Source organism: Bubalus kerabau, chromosome 1 (genome assembly GCF_029407905.1).
Source record: "Bubalus kerabau isolate K-KA32 ecotype Philippines breed swamp buffalo chromosome 1, PCC_UOA_SB_1v2, whole genome shotgun sequence".
NCBI lineage: Eukaryota > Metazoa > Chordata > Mammalia > Artiodactyla > Bovidae > Bubalus > Bubalus kerabau.
Genome location: NC_073624.1, coordinates 53,117,697 through 53,134,167, shown reverse-complemented (window position 1 = coordinate 53,134,167; position 16,471 = coordinate 53,117,697). Strand labels below are relative to the sequence as shown.

At 45.2% G+C, this 16,471-nt stretch overlaps 1 long non-coding RNA gene across 1 annotated transcript in view; it reads left to right on the top strand.

Annotated features, from left to right (window-relative positions):
* LOC129648146 (uncharacterized) overlaps window positions 1-16,471 on the top strand; it is a 95,458-nt gene that overhangs the window by 77,759 nt on the left and 1,228 nt on the right. The gene's annotated exons all lie outside the window — the stretch shown is intronic.

Below are 16,471 nucleotides of genomic sequence, written 5' to 3'. Positions count from 1 at the left end.
TGGGTTTTTCTACTTTTTCTTGGCATAAAGGTTGGTCTCCTGCAAGCTAAGGATATACTTCTCAATATAAGTAGAATCAAACATTTGAAGTAGCTTTTTATTATTAACTTCTCACTTGTCTGACTTTTTATTTAATCAGTTGATTAAGGATTTTGGTTAATAAGAGATGTACTACTATGGTGATGATGTTAATGGTAATAATAGCTTAACATCCACTGATAAGTCACTAGGTGTAAGAATCTATGTTAAATTATTTCTATGTGCTCTCTCATTTTATTCCCCTAAGAGCTCTGGAGGTAAGTGCTACTATCCTCATTGTTTTGGAACAGAAAACTGAACTCAGAGTAACCTGCTCATACTCACAAGGCTAATGAATGATCACAATAAAATATGGGACAATGCTACCTGATACTAGGGCCATGCTAATCTTCAAAAGATAGAACATATTTACCTTATAGTTTATGCATTTGGGTTAGAGGGATATAAGCGTAATTGAAGCAGGTGAAACTGGTTGGAAGTCTGGAATTGGATGCTGGGAACCAGACTAGAGGGGTGAAGGGGCAGGCTCCTGCCATGGCACATGCGAACTGACTTACTGCCTAGAGAAACGGGAGATTCTAGTTTCAAAATACCCTATTTTCCTCAGTCTGAAATTTGGTATTTCATAAGTTTCATGTTCTTGTGAAAAGGGGTTGCATCTTATAATAGATGTTACCAGAAACTTGCCAACTCCCCAGCACTGGAATCAGCTCTAACAGAGCTGTCATCTTTAGCGTGTGTGTAACTTTCTTCTACTGTCACTTCAGCTGACTTACTGGTTTTGGTAGCACCTTACAGGGCTGACTATGGTTTTATGTTGCCTACTTCATGAAGCTCCTCCAATAAAAGTTACATTAGGATTAAGTATTGAAACCTGAACTTGCTGAATTCACAGGTTTTCCACCATATGTCAGACAACACCATTCAAGAGATGAGATTGCCAAATATTTTGGAATGCAGAATAGATTCTTCGAAGCCAAGAGCAGTTGATATGACTGACTGCTGTGTCCTGAAGGACACCGAGCACACGATGTCTAGCTTGTCAAATGCTTCTGGCTGACTTTCAAGAGAGGCTGTTGAACTTCCAGGAAAGTAAACCGCAATAGAGGAAAAAACAGAGCCATTCATTTAACCAAATCCGGAAATGCAAACAAACCTCAGTGTAATTTGATATGCCGGCAAGTTACTCTCTTCATCGAAAGTTTTCCCGAGAGGTCAAGATCAAAGATTTGATCGTGAGAACTTACAGCCTATTTGTTAAAATGTAGATCCAGGCCACACTGCCTAGGTTTAAACCTTTGCTCTGCCTTTCAGTATCTAGGGGATTGGGGGTACTTCTCTCTGCCTCTATGTTCTCAGCTGTACATGGGGATAATAACAGCCCTGACCTAACAGAGTTGCCATGAGGAGTAAATGAGTTTAGTCAACATGAACACTAGAAAGAATGTTTGACAAATGGCAAGTGTTCCAGGATGTTAGCTATCAGGATAAACAGCACATTATTCCCGATATTACATCCAATGTCATGCCTGACTATCCACGGCCAAAAATAATTCAGAAAAATGTTTAGATTTTGAGTTTAAAGAGGCTTCCGGGACTCATTTTGAAGGTGATATTGATGGAGCAAGGAGTATTGAAGTGTATGAGTGAATGCATGCTGTTGTCGGCCACTGCCGTTTTCCTTGTTATTGTATTTTGCTTATGCTTAATGCAGTGTGTCTTTTTTCCCACCAGGGCTGATGTCCAATTACAATATCAATAACTGAAATCAGTAAACCATTCTCCATTAACTGACTGTTAGTCCATACTGGGTCTCTTAGAGTCACCTCTTAGCTCTTCTTTTGGCTTTGGCCTTTGTTATTCACCAGTGACAAATGTCCCTGATGGATGAAAATTGGATTACGTTGCTCTCTGGGGGAAATCATCCAAAGGGTACCTGCTACTCTCAGAAGAAAACCCCAAATCCTTCACCTAGTCCACAGAATCTCCCCTCATATGCCACCTTTCTATTCTGTGCACCTGTGCTGCCCACGTGCGCTCCTTCCCCATCTGTCAATCCCTCTCTAGGCAAAGTCCATCTTAATCAGAACCTTTGCTCTACTCCTCGCTCTGCCGGAAGGAGGCTAACTTCTGCAGAATTGGTTGAAATGTCATTTCTTTAGAGAAGTCTTCTCTGACACCAGATTTCAATCAGAGCTCATGTTACAGGCCCCCCTCCCCTCCACTTTTCTTTTTATTGCTTTGATCCCACTTTGTTATTCTTTCTTCCTTTGGGTGATCATTTGCTTATGTCTCTCCCTCCACTCTCTCTTAAGTTCCATAAGGGCCGGGGATAGTGCAATTTTCTCCCCCAATTTTTAAAAATGTTAAATCCCTGATATCTGGCTCTCTCTCTTTCTATGTATCTATATTCACATGTATTTGTAGATGGACAGCCATAGATGGATATAACATGTGTATTTATTAGAATAAAATATACATAAAGTTCCCAAATTAATACATTTTTACAAATAGATGCTCTTATGTTGCCAGCACCCAGATCAAGAAGCAGAGCGTTCTGAACACCCAGTAGTTTCTCTTCCGCTCCTTCTGGTCACTCCCTTAAGACAATTATTCTTTGCACTCTTCGTTGTGCATTAACTTTGCCTGTTTTTGAGCTTTGTATACCTGAAGTTGATGACATGTACTCTTAAATCTGGGCTTCCCAGGTGGTGCTAGTTGTAAAGAACCTGCCTGCCAATGCAGGGGAGGTAAGAGTCGTGAGTTCTATCCCTGGGCCAAAAAGGTCCCCTGGAGGAGGGCATGGCAACTCACTCCAGTACTCTTGCCTGGAGAATCCCATGGACAGAGGAGCCTGGTGGGCTACAGTCCACAGGGCCCGTCGTAAAGAGTCGGACACTACTAAAGTGACTTGTGCATGCATGAACTCTTAAATGTGGCTTCTTTTGCTCAAAAGTATGAGTGAGAGATGTATCTACATCGCATGTGTCCTAAAGCCCTTTTTCCTTATTGTATCACAGTCTATTGTCTGAATATACCAAAATTTACTTAGCCATTGTGCTATTGATAGACAGCTGGGTTGTTGACTGTTCAGGGTATGACAATGCTCCTATGAGCATTCTTTGGCCTGTCCTCTGGCAGACATATGCACTGATTTCTCCTGGGTATGTAACCAGGAGTGCAATTGCGGTCACTGCAGCAATTTGGCAACGATGGATTTGACAAAACATATGTTTTCTCATACATTTGTCATATGTTTTGTCAAATCCATCGTTGCCAAATTAAGGAAAAAATTCAAGAATTTACATAGTATAGGAGGAGCCCTTTCCTCTATTTCTGATGAGGAGTCTGCCAGAGTTCCCAGCTTGACTTTAGTCTCTTTTTCACTAAGTGTTTATGGACTGCAAAGATTCACAAAGATAGATGGATACAAATTGGCTGTCACAGAGCGTGCAAGGAATTTACAGGGAGAAGGGTATCCAGAGGTGCAAGGGCTCTTTGCTGGCAGGGTACTGAGAAGGGCTGATCTCAGCCCCAAAGAGTCTTCTGGGCTGGGACCTGTCCAGCCTGCTCCCACCGTCCACCCCTTTTCCTCTTCTTCTTGGCCCCCTGCCTTTCTGCTTGTCCTCGTATTCTGGAGGGAATAGGTTCCACAGATGAGTTTGCAAACCTCTCCATCATTTGTCTCCCAGGACTGAAGGTTCTCCCCAGATCCTGCTGCACTCAGATCAGCAGGGTTAGAAGGTGAGAGACTCATTCACAGGGGGCTGATTGTTATGTATGATTGAGGGCTAGCAGGGGGCACTGGCCTGATTCAGAATTAGGATTTGAGTAGTGGCAGAAAGAGCTATGTCCCCCTTTGGTGGGACAGTGATAAACTCCACTCTGACTTCTCTTCTCTTTCATTAAGCGGCAGCCCTGCTATCACACCAACCCTGGCTGCAAAGGTGTCACTAGCACCAGAGCGTGTAGATCCTAATTGCTTGGAAGCCAGGATGGAAGCCCCTGCAGTGGTCCAGCTGAGGGGTGGGCAGCCATGGAGGGAGGGGTTAGAAGTGATGGACTCTGGGTAGATGTTTAAGCAGGGTGGATGGGATTTGCTGAGGGACTGGATGTAGAAAGGGGTCAGTGATGAGTCCAAAGCTTGGGGCCCACACAAGTGCCTGCATGGCAACCACCTCCTGGGGTGAGAACTCAGCTCATTCAGGAGGCTGCTGAGAGATGGTCCAGATGAGGGATGACCACTGAGCCAGGGAGGGGGAAGAGGCGGAAGGGATGGATTTGAAGGGAGTCAGAGGTCAATTGGACAGCACTTGGGAGGGGGGCAGATGGACTCAAGGGGAAACTAAGTCAGTCCAGCATGGAGCATCATGTTCCCTTCCTGCTGCTGACCCCTCAGCCCCACCTTTATCTCCCTGGATCCCATGTGAGGCTTTGTGTAGCTGTGCTGATGGCTTCCTGGCTTCCCTAGGGCATCTGTAATGTGGCTGCAAGCAGAACCCTGAGGGGCGCTGTGAGCAGATGGCAGGGAGCTTGGCTGGCACCTCATTGCTGAGGGTAGATCTTGTTATTCCATCTACAGATCCAAATGCTTAACCTCCTCCAGAAATATTCTCGTAGAAACACTGGGAAGAATAATTTTATCAGCTATCTGGGCATCCCAGACTCAGTCAAGTAGAGACATAAAATGAACCATCTCAGTTGGTAAGGACCTATCCCCCAGGCTCTCACTGCTTCCAAGAAGACACAAGATAAAGACTGGCGGAACTCCTGTTCAAGCAGATGGATGCCCCGAAAGCACTGCTTGAATTCATTATCTTCCAAAACACTCCTCCATCATGCTTGAGGATTGGTTGGAGTGGTAGGAGAGTCAAATAATGAACATTGGAGATTTAATAACTAAAATTTTAAGTCTGATCTCTTGAAGCATACTTTATATTCAGTAAAATGTACCCTTTTCAGACCTATAGGATGATACATTAAGACAGTTGTATAACCACCACCATAAATGAAATACAGAGCATTTCCTTCTCCCTGAAAAGTACCCTGGGGTCTCAGCACAGACAGTCCCCTCCCCCAGCCTGCAGAAGGCTCTGCCTCAAACAGTGCAAATGCCCCTAAGATGACCACACTGGTGGGTACTGAATGTCTGACTACGAGGACAGTTCTCTTCTAGACGGGGAAAACTAAGTCCCTGTGATGACTGAGACTGGAGTCTAGAGGGGAAACTGGGGATGAACCAGAGCTGGGTGTGGATAGGGGATAAGTAGCAGTGGGTGCAAAAGCAGACAGCAAAGGAAAACTCAGCGTCCAACATGGAGTCCCGTGGGTTCTTCGGGCTGGGCACTCACTGGCCAAAGTGTCAGCAGTATCTCCTGACTGAAGGAATATGGACTGGGATCACGAAAGAGGGGACACAGTGGGGGTGGTCTGATGGCATTGCCAGCTTGTAGATCCCAGGCAGTGTGTGTGTGTGAGTATACATCTGTATTTGGAGACCATGGCAAAGTGCTTGTCCATCTCCAGACATCCTAGCTGACTCACACTCTCAGTTGGTGGAAAGCCTTAAAAGCTCCTCTCTTTGTGCATGTGGGAAACCACCCCCTCCCTCCAACTGCAGCCCCTGCTGCAGCCCAAGCAGCGGGTGCCAGGGGCTGAGATCCCAGCCGGGAGCTCAGCTCATGCGTCACCCAGGCTGGGGCAGCCGCGCATTCTTAGACACTCTATGTCATGGAAAGAAAGGTGAAATGCTCCGTCTGCTTCACTCGGCAGGCATCACCACTCCAGCAACAAAGGTGGGGGCTTTGCTGGTGGTGAGAGGCTGTTTCTCCTCTTGGGGGGTGGGGAGAGTCTTTCGGATTCCAGAATCGATGGTGGTATTAAGTTTGAGGAATTTTTCAAATCATCGTCCTGCAGAAGCCTCTGCAAACCACCCTGCAGTACACGATTCTCGTAGAGACCTAGTTGGAGGAGAGGGTCACACTTTCTTCCCATCGCTGTCTGCTTTAATGGATGGACATGCTCAAACCTCCAGCCCCAGTGTGTGCCAGGTGTGTGTGAGAGAGAAAGAACCGGGGGCACAGCCGGCAAGGTCTCTCCACGTGGGAGCTCACAGCCTCACAGGAGTGGGTTCCCAGGAAGTGAACAGCGGGCTAGGTGCTGGGAGGGGCCCTGGTGGCCAGGACTGGTCCCTGCTTCCATGGTCCCAATTCCTATTTTCTCTGAGCCTGTGCCCTTTACAGATGACCATCTCAGCCTCTTCAGGCTGCGGTAACAGAAGTTCCATGACTGGAGTGGCTTGTAAACAATAAACATCTCTCTCTCTCAGTTCTGAAGGCTGGAAGACCAGGGTCACAGAGCTGCAAGGTTGGGTGTCTGGTGAGGTTCAGGGTTGGAAGCAGCTGGGAGGTCTGTGGGACCTCTTTCTATAAGAGCACGAATCATATGAGGGCAGAGCCCTCACGGGCTAAACCCCATCTCCTAAAACCGTCACCTTGGGGGCTGGGTTTCAACATGTGAATTTGGTGTGGAGGACACAAAATTAAGGTCAGAGCAATGACTTTGCAATGCTGCCATCAAGAGGTGGAGACTGCTTGCTTGGATCTGGGCTGACCTTGCAGTTTGCTTTGGCCAATAGAAGGTGAGGAGTTGAGAGAGGCTGTGCCTGTCAAGAGGCTGTGTGTACAGCTCTCTTCTTTCTTAGAGCTCCGCTTCTTGGGTATGAACAAGCCTAATCACACCAAGGTCTGCTAGAGGATGAGAGTCCAAGTGGAGAAGAGCTCAGCTGTTCAAGCTGAAGCTGTTCTAGACCAGTCAACAGCCAGCCGATCCTGGACACAAGAAGAGTTGATCCCAGATCAGTAGCAGAGGTTCCTATAACCACAGCTGAGCACAGACTCATGGTTGTGCCCAGCCAAGAGCCGCAGGGCCACCTGGCTCACCTGTCTTCCTCCTGAAAGACCAGTCTCACCTCCCCTCACCTTCCTCCAATGGGTCAAGCTTCCCAAAATACCTCATTTCCAGAAACTCTGCCAAAAGCCCCATGATGACAGCCCATCCCCAAAATAAAGCGTGTCTTTTACTTTCTAGTTAGTAATACTGCTATCAGCCAGAGTTATTGCCTCTTGTCCTGTGCCAGGCATTGTTTCAAGTGCTTTCTGTCCATGAACACATTTGTCCTGCACAGCAGCCATACGAGTGCCCATGTCATAGGCAGATTGTCCATGCAGGCCCTGAGTCACATGTTCTGCACTTGAGTCCTGACTCTGTCCATGTCTTGGCTGTATAATCTTTTGCAATTTACTTCCCCTCTCTGTGCCTCAGTGCCCTATGGATAATGAGAGCATCTACCTCAGAGTGTTGTTATGAGGAATAAATGGGTTAATTCATGAAAGTCTTATGCCTGATGCATCGAGAATGCAGTTAAGTGTTAGTATTATCACTCCCATTTTTAAAATGAATTATTAAATAACTGAGGTGCTGAGAGGTTAAGGAACTTTCCCAGGGTTCCACAGCAGGTCAATAATTATGATATTGTTTCTGCAGCATATCACAGTTAAAATCTTGTGTTGATTGGTTCTCACTGCAGCCTGATGAAGTAGATTGTTTCCATCATTTTTTGGGTGAGTCACCTGAGGCTCAGAGAAGGGAAGTAAGTTTCTCAAGGTCACACAGCTGACTTAAGGGAGAGCTGGCTCTCTTGTCTGACATGGTTTCTTTATACCAAGAGGTTGACCCTACACCTCCCCTCAAAGCTGCTGTTAGGTCAGCCTAGTGTAATGGCATAGCCTTATGTCTGAGCCTTGACTGAACATTTTCCCTCCTCCCTGCTTTCTCCCCACCTGCCCCACCCTTCCCCCATCCCCCCTTCCCTGCCAGGGAACCCCTGGGTGTAGCTCTCATGGGCTGCAGCTCCCCAGGGCCACCTATAGTCTTGGTCCTGTAACTCTAGATCCAGCTCTCTCTCCTCTACATCAAGCAAGGCCTTGCTGGTTGGCTTTCCCATGCCATTTCTGAGTGATTGGCAGTGGCTTCCTAGAGTTCTGTGTTAAGGATTCTGAAGCCATGTGGCAAAGAGGTCTGTGATTGATTTGTTATGTCTGCTGTGGGGGCAAGAAGGGCAGGAGCAGTATGTATGGCATGTGTGTTTGCCACTGATACCCAATCCTCCATTAGTTTATTGTGAGCTACAGAACATCTGTTTTCACTCAGACTCTTTCTCTAAGTCAAAGTGTTATTGTCATATCTTCCAGGAAGCCTTCCTTGGTTACCTGAGTCCAACAAAATTGCCTGCTTCTGTGCTCCTGTAGGTGTCCTCTCCTCTTGCACTTAACCTTGTTGGACTATAACCATCTGGCTGCTCGTCGTGTTTACCATTAACCTCGAGCTCTGTGAGCAGAGACCGTCACTAGCTGCTTCACTGTGGTATTCCCAGCACCTCAGAATGATGCATGGCGAACACAAAAGAGTTAAATAAATATGCAATGGATGAATGCATGCATGAAGGAATGAATATGGTGCTGAGTTCAGAATGGCTTTCCATGTCTCTGTCTGAGGCTTGGTTTCTCACTGAGCCAAGCTTTCTGTGTTTGTCATTGGCCAGAGCAAGGCTCCCGACTTTCTGGAAAACACAAGAAATAGTGCCCAAAAGGGCCCCCTTGTAGCAGCTGCTCCTCCCTTCCATCCCCCTGGCCTCAAAGCATCACCTGTTGGAGGCAGCAAGAAATAGTGCAGTGATGTTTACAGCATTTCACCGACCATTTCACGGGGAGAAGCACATAGCCACATCTCTACTGTGGACATTTGTTTCCCTAACACCACTACAAGGGGCTAGTTGTGGAAAGGGCTCGTCTGTTGGGCACCTCTGCAGCTGAGGAAAGGATAAGGCTGCTGAGAAAGATTTGAGGAAGAGAGAGATGCAAGGTGCTTCTCCCATCTTGCAGAGGGGAGGAAAGGCAGTTGGGGAAGAGTGGGTGGCAGGGGAAATGGGGAAGGAAACAAGTCTGTCCAGAGATTAGTGTGTCTGAGCCTTTGTTCATTCATTCTCTCATCCATCCACTTGCCTTATCTTTCTTTCTTTTTTTTTTCATTGACTTTGAAGTTTAATGACTAGCTCAGGGACAATCACTACATTTTCATATTTATAGAAAATCAGTACCAGCTAGATTCATTGTGCATCAAGTAGCAGTTTATTTAACATAATGATTTTTCACTTATTACTTTATCTGGTATTTATCAATTTAAATTTTTAGTGAAGAGGAGGTGAGGAATTCATTAATAATGCCCCCCACTCTTCACTCTTCTTTGGTTTTTTAATTGTTTATTTTTAATTGAAGGATAATTGCTTTACACATTGGTTCCATTTCTGCCATACATCAACATGTATTAGCCATAGGTGTACATAGGTCCCTGACACATCTTTCTTGTGTACCCACTGTGTGCTGGGCACATGCTAAGCATTCCTGTTACCATGGAGAACAAGGTGAACATCATCCCTGCCCCTTGCAGCTTACACTCCATCCAGATGGACATCACTATGTAAAGATAAATGTGAGAACGCTCCCAGGAGGGTTTGGGTGGGTGGAGTGAGTGCAGGGGGATGCAGGTGATGGAGGTAATGCAGGGGATGCAGGAATGCAGAGGAGACAGAAGTTGTGGCTGGTTATGGTTGCTCAGCACTTTTTCTTCATTTTCCAGTCTAGCATCCTGCTTCCCTTTAGGGGAGGAATCTCTTTCCACCCTTGTGCAATCATGGTGAATTAAACCAAAGTGCCTGCCCCTCCTCAGCCACTCAGTTCCTCCCTCTCTTGGGACTTTGAATTTTGAACCCAGTGATGCAAAAAATATAACCCAGCAGTTGGGGAGCATTCATGCCAGTGGCAGAGTCCTGCTGATGCTGTGAACCCTTTCTGCTATTTAAACCCATAGAACTCTCCTGGTTACTATGATTGAGAATAAATCGCCAGGTTTTCCTTTGATTCTGTGAATTATCTGATAAGCTTCAAGAACTTCCTTTCTTGTGTAAGCTTAGCCACAGTCAGCTCCTATTGCTTGCCACCAATGACCTCTGATTGCTTCAGTTGCCCTCTTAGGCCCTGTTCATATATTTCCTGGTGCCAAGGTCAATGGTTCTGAAAATGCTGACCCAGAGCAGGGCCTCTAAACATTCTTATTACTTCTCTCCACATGTTTTGAAAACTCCATACACTCCTCATAGGATTTTTTTTTTTTGAATTGTGCTTTGGTGCAAGGATTAGCAAAATTTTTCTGCAAAGGGCCAGATATTATGTATTTGAGTCTGGGAGAGGTGAATGATGTTTTAGATTTCTATGCTGAGTAATAGTTTATCACAAATGTATTAGCTTTAAACAACACATATTTATTATCTCCCAGTTTCAGTTGACCAGGACCTGCGCATGGCTTAGTTGGGTCCTCTGCTGAGGGTCTCATAAGACTGCAGTCAGGTGAATGACTGGGCTTCATTCTTATCTGGGAGTTAAACTTGGAAAGAAGCTACACTCAAGTTCACATGGTTTTTGGCAGAGTTAAGTTCCTTGTGGCTGTAGGACTAAGGCTCTCAGCTCCTAAGATCACCTGCAGTTCCCTGACATGTGGCCCTTGCTATAGGCAATTCACATCATTGTTTGTTGTTTTTTCAAGACCAGTAAGAGTCTAAGTGTCTCTCTTTCTCCATTCTGTTTAGACAGAGCTTTACACAGAGTAACATAACCAAGGGAGCAATATCCTGTCACCTTGGCCTTATCAATCAAGGGAGCAGCATCCCATCACCTTTGCTGTAATTGATTGGTCTGGAAGCAAATCACAGGTTCTACCCACACTCAAGGGGAGGGGACTCTACAAGGGTATGACTCATTGAGGGGCAATATCTTTGGGTTTCTTGACTTTGTAACATCTATTAAATTCTGCCTTTATAGTACAGAAGCATCCATATACAATATGTAAACAAATGAGCACACCTATGTTCCAATAAAATTTATTTACAAAAACAAGGTGAAGGCCAAGTTTGGCTCATGAATTGAATTACTCTGATTTTTACAGTAATATTGGTCATCTTCATCAAGAGTTTTTTTTTATATATATATAAGAATATTATTCACTATTTCATTTAACATTCTTTTTGTGATAAATCTTAGAATGAATTTCTTTCTAGTAGCTGTGTTTTTCTTTAGTAATTGGCTGGTTTTAATCTTAGGAACACTATGATTTGTAAGAAACAATATTGAAGTAAAATATGATGGCAAAAATATGTGAAACACTGATTTTTGAATTTGATCAGGTTTCCTTCTTCACTGTGGTTGCTAGGAATCTCAGAGCCAAAGTACAACCTTCCATACAAAATATAAAGGACTCCACTATATGCATTTTTCTATATTTCCCTTGTTCCTAGTGCCATTTATTGTTCTAATCTTGATTTCTCTTCTTTTGCTAACATAATCTGTGTCTTCTTGCTAAGCTGTATATGTAAAAGTCTTAAATCATCTCTTTGTAAGGTGGGGAAATGTTTTATAAAAGCAAAAAGAATCATCCTTTAGTATACATGTTTCATTTAAATATGAATAATCTCTGTATCCAGACTAGGGTGAATAATAATTCAGTGGAAGGACATTCGGGTTCTCCTCTTATTGATATTAAGCCTGAGGAGAGAGTTGAAAAATTTCTTCTCCAGGGAATATTGCTGGTTTCTTCTTATTTATTCTAAGCCTTGATTTGGAGATTAATATCAGCTCATGGACAGTGCAGACTGCCCTGTGCTGCACCTGGGTGGGGCTGGGCTGAGGCAGGGATACTGGCTCTGTTTTTCTGGACCCATGAGATCACGAGCTGTATCCTACAAGGGTGCCATTGTACCTGGCGCCTCACTGGTGGTTTCACATCTGGGCCGTCTCCCTCCAAGATTTCTTGCAGCCCGGGGAAGGCAGCTGTAGAATGGTTCTCTGGTGAAATCATTGGGCCCAAATGGAAGCTATCAGCCTCCACCTGCACACTCAGGTCCCAGGCTCATCTCCTGGAGTGGAGGTACTGAAGGACAAGACGGCTGCCTCAGTCAGCAGCAGTGATGCTGGGCCTTCTGGCCCAAGAGGCCTGAGGTTACTTAGCTCACATGACCTTCCAGAGAAACCTGGCCCTTAGAACTGGATTATGAGACAAGCTTTCTGAGGCCAAAGGATTTTGACTTCCCTTACAAGCCATGAATACCCCAGAATCTTGGGATTTTTCTTGGGGTCAATGTGTGCATCCAGCAAATATGTACTGATTGCTCTAGAGAGGTAGGGTAGCATGATGGTTAGGAGAAAGTGCTCTCAAGTGTTCTCAAGCTGCATGGTTCGAACCTTACCTCTGACCCCAATAGCTATGAGGCCTGGACACATTTACCTGGCCTCTCTTTGCTTGCTTACATGGAAAATGGGGATTAACACAGATGTTGACTCTGTCTTAAGTCCATGCTTTCCCTTCCCATTTGCCTTCCCTGGGAGAAGCTAGCTGCCATGCCCTGAAGGTACTCAAGCACCCTAATGAACAAATGCATGTGGTATAAAATCTGAGCTTTCTGCCAATGGCCATGCAAGCGAACCAACTTGGACGTAGGTCCTCGAGCCCCAGGCAAGCCTTCAGATGATTCCAGCCCATGCCTGCATCTGGACCATAACCTCACGAGAGACCCTGAGCAAGAATCTCATAGTTAACACATTCCCTGTTTCCTGATTCTCAGAAACTGTGCAAGATGATGAATATTGGCTGTGTTAAGCCACGAAGTTTTGGCGATAATGTGATATGTACAGGGCTTCCCTGGTGGCTCAGGTGGTAAAATATCTGGCTGCAATGAGGGAGAATTGAGTTTGATCCCTGGGTTGGGAAGATCCCCTGGAGAAGGGAATGGCAACCCATTCTAGTATTCTTGCCTGGAGAATCCCATGGACAGAGGAGCCTTGTGGCCTACAGTCCATGGGATTGCAAAGAATCGAACACGACTGAGCAACTAACACTTACACTTTCACTTGATATGTACTGATAACTAACATGGATTTTTTTTTTCTATCTTCAAGGCAGACATGGTTTCTGCCATCATGGAGGTTAAGTTCTAGTTCAGTTCAGTTCACTTCAGTCACTCAGTTGTATCTGACTCTTTGCAACCCCATGAACCACAGCACGCCAGGTCTCCCTGTCCATCACCAACTCCTGGAGTCCACTCAAACCCCATGTCCATTGAGTCGGTGATGCAATCCAACCATCTCATCCTTTGTCGTTCCCTTCTCCTCCCGCCTTCAATCTTTCCCAGCATCAGGGTCTTTTCAAATGAGTCAGCTCTTCACATCAGGTGGCCAAAGTACTGGAGTTTCAGCTTCAACATCAGTCCTTCCAAAGAACACCCAGGACTGATCTCCTTTAGAATGGACTAGTTGGATCTCCTTGCAGTCCAAGGGACTCTCAAGAGTCTTCTCCAACACCACAGTTCAAAAGCATCAATTCTTCAGCGCTCAGCTTTCTTCACAGTCCAACTCACATCCATACATGACCACTGGAAAAACCATAGCCTTGACTAGACGGACCTTTGTTGGCAAAGTAATGTCTCTGCTTTTTAATATGCTGCTAGTGGGGCATAGAAATGAGAAAGCTAACAACTACATTGCAGAGTGAAAAGTGCTATAAAAGCCTAGGATGGGGTAGGAGTATATAGGAGAGCTGGATGTGGTTTGAGGCTGATGGCCATTGCGGGAGGGGCCTACAGCCAGCAACATCTAAGTTGTGTCTTGAAGAAAGAGCAGAGTTAGTCAGGTGAGCAATGGAAATGGGGAAGGGCATCTAAGGAGAAGGAACAGCATGTGCAAAGGCCTGGAGGTGAGCAATGGCAAGTAGGGGCAGGGATTGGAAAGGGGCCAGAAGACATTGGTTCTGGGCTCCAGGATAATGAAGTTTGGGCTTTGAAGGGTTTTAGTCAGGATAAGATTTGCACTTCTTTCTTTCTTTGACTGCACTTGGTCTTAGTTGCAGCACTTGGGATCCTCAGTCTTCGTTGTGCATGTGAAATCTTCAGCTGTGGCATGTGAACTCTTAGCTGCAGCATGTGGGATCTAGTTTCCTGACCAGGGACCAAACCCAGGCTCCCTGCATTGGGAGTGCAGTTAACCACTGGACCACCAGGGGAGTTTCAAGATTTGCATTTTAAGGAATATCAGTCTTACTATGCATGAAGAATAGTTTGGAGTAGGATTAGGAAAAAAAAAATGGAACCTAACTATTATTTCTATTTACTTGTTCTCTGATGGCATTATGAATTACCACACGTGTATAGAGTCAAAAAAAAAAAAAAAAAGAAATCACTCTGAATACATTGAATATGACTGTCTTTATTTAAAATAATTATGTTATTCCAAAAAAAGTCTAATATGATGGCATGGTATATTTGAATGTACCATAATTGATTTAAACTATCTCCTGTTGATGGGTGGTGAGATTAGTTTTTATTTTTCACTCTTGTACATACTACTAGGGTTGATGTGAAAAGGGTCTCTAAGAATCTTGCAAAACAAGTTGTATTTTCTGGTAGTCTTGAGTAAGGAATGAAGCTGCATGTCAGAGCCAGAGTATAGAGCAGAGGTGGTAGATAGAGCCCCAACCACCCAGCATATTGGTGACATCATCTCTCGTATTTTCTGAGACATTCCTGATTCGGAACATTCCACCTCATTGGGGCTGTATATCCTGAGTTTTTGTTTGGAAAATATCATCAGCCCTCCATGCCATGAACTTCATGCTTCAGCAGCCCTTACTGGCTTCCCACATCCCACACCTGCTCTGCTGGTCTACTTCCCTGCCTTTGCTCATTCAGGGCCCTCTGCTGGGAATGCTTGCCGCTCCTCTTTGTCCATCTACTTTCTTTTCACTGTTCTTCAATATCTCCTCCAAGAAGGTTTTCCTAATCTTCTCCTACCCCAGACTGGGTTGGGATCTTCTCCTTCATGTAGTCATAGTGTCTTGTGCTTACTTCTTTCACTGAACTTATCCTTTTATGGCTCTCCCACAATCCCTCAAGGGCAAAGGATCATGGATTAAAAAACAAAGTAAAACAAACTCTTATATAGTGACTGGAATATTTGAGGCATCGAGCAAAATTTTATTGAAAGGATAAAGGAATCAATGAGTCCTGGTAGAAAAGATGAGTAGATGAATTGTTCTAGGGCCACGGTTTTGCTGGACAAAACTAGCCTCTCTGGACAAGGAAACTGAAATTGCCAAGAGGGCTGAAGTTGTTGATGAGGGAGTGTGTGCTGGACAGGAAGAAAGTGAAGGCAGAAAGGCTGGTAGATTGAACACAGAGGAACCAAGGACCAGAGGGCTCTGTGGATTTGAAGGACAGGTGTGGTGAGAGTAAAGCCAGCACTGGGTTGATTGGTAGTGGTTCTTAAACTCATCTGTGCATGAGTATCATCTAGGGAATGTGTAAAAAGTACGGATTTCTGAGTATGTCTCTTAGTGATTCTGAACCAATAGGTATGAGGTGAGGTCTGGGATCTATATGTGTAGCAAGTATCCCAAGAAGTTCTCATTTGAGTGGTATGTGCACCACCCTTGTTTAATTTCTGAAATATGAGGCTTTGGGCGGAAAGTGAGTTGTCTGATTTTTGGATTTCAGCTATGGAGCCATCCTTCTGAAGCCTGTGTTCAGGTGTGGCCACAGGAATCTGTGATTGGAGCAGGAATGCAGTGGTGTTAGGTGGAGATGAAAATCAAGGGCTGGAATAGATTATCCATGGGACAGTTACCAGGAGGGCTTAGGGAGATGAAAGACTCAGCACCTTGGACCAAAGTCTTCCATGAACGAAAGGGAGTTTCCAGAGGGGTGGGAGATGATCTCCAGGTTGGGGTGGAAATTTGACAGACTAATAACTAACTACAGTTCTTGGCTGTGAAGACCAGTGTGAGCTATGGAGAGGAGCCTGACTAGAGCTGATTGGAAGAGAGGGGGCTACACTGGAATTGTAATGACTTGTAAAATATATCCCAACCCTGTCTGCTTCTCTGTGTTGTCACTACTTCCACTCTGAGCCATACCACCATCTCCCTTCCGCTGCAGCCGCAGTAGCCGCCTAACGGGTCTTCCTGCTTGATCCAGCCCCTCCCAGCCCATCCTTTGCTAGTAACCAAAGACGTTGCACTACGAGTGAAATCAGATCATAGCCCTCTCCAACTTTAAAACCTTCACATGGCTTCTCATTACTCTTGGAAAAAGATTCCCCACTCCGTCCTGTAGCTTCAGTGGTTCTTGAACCCGGGTCCCCACCTCTCACCTATAGCCCTCTCTTCTGCTCCTCCATCATGTCTGCGTGTTGCTGGAACAGACCGAGCTCTTCCCATCCCACAGTCTTTGCACGGGCCATTCCGCTGGCCTTAAATGCTTTCTCCCATTTTGCCA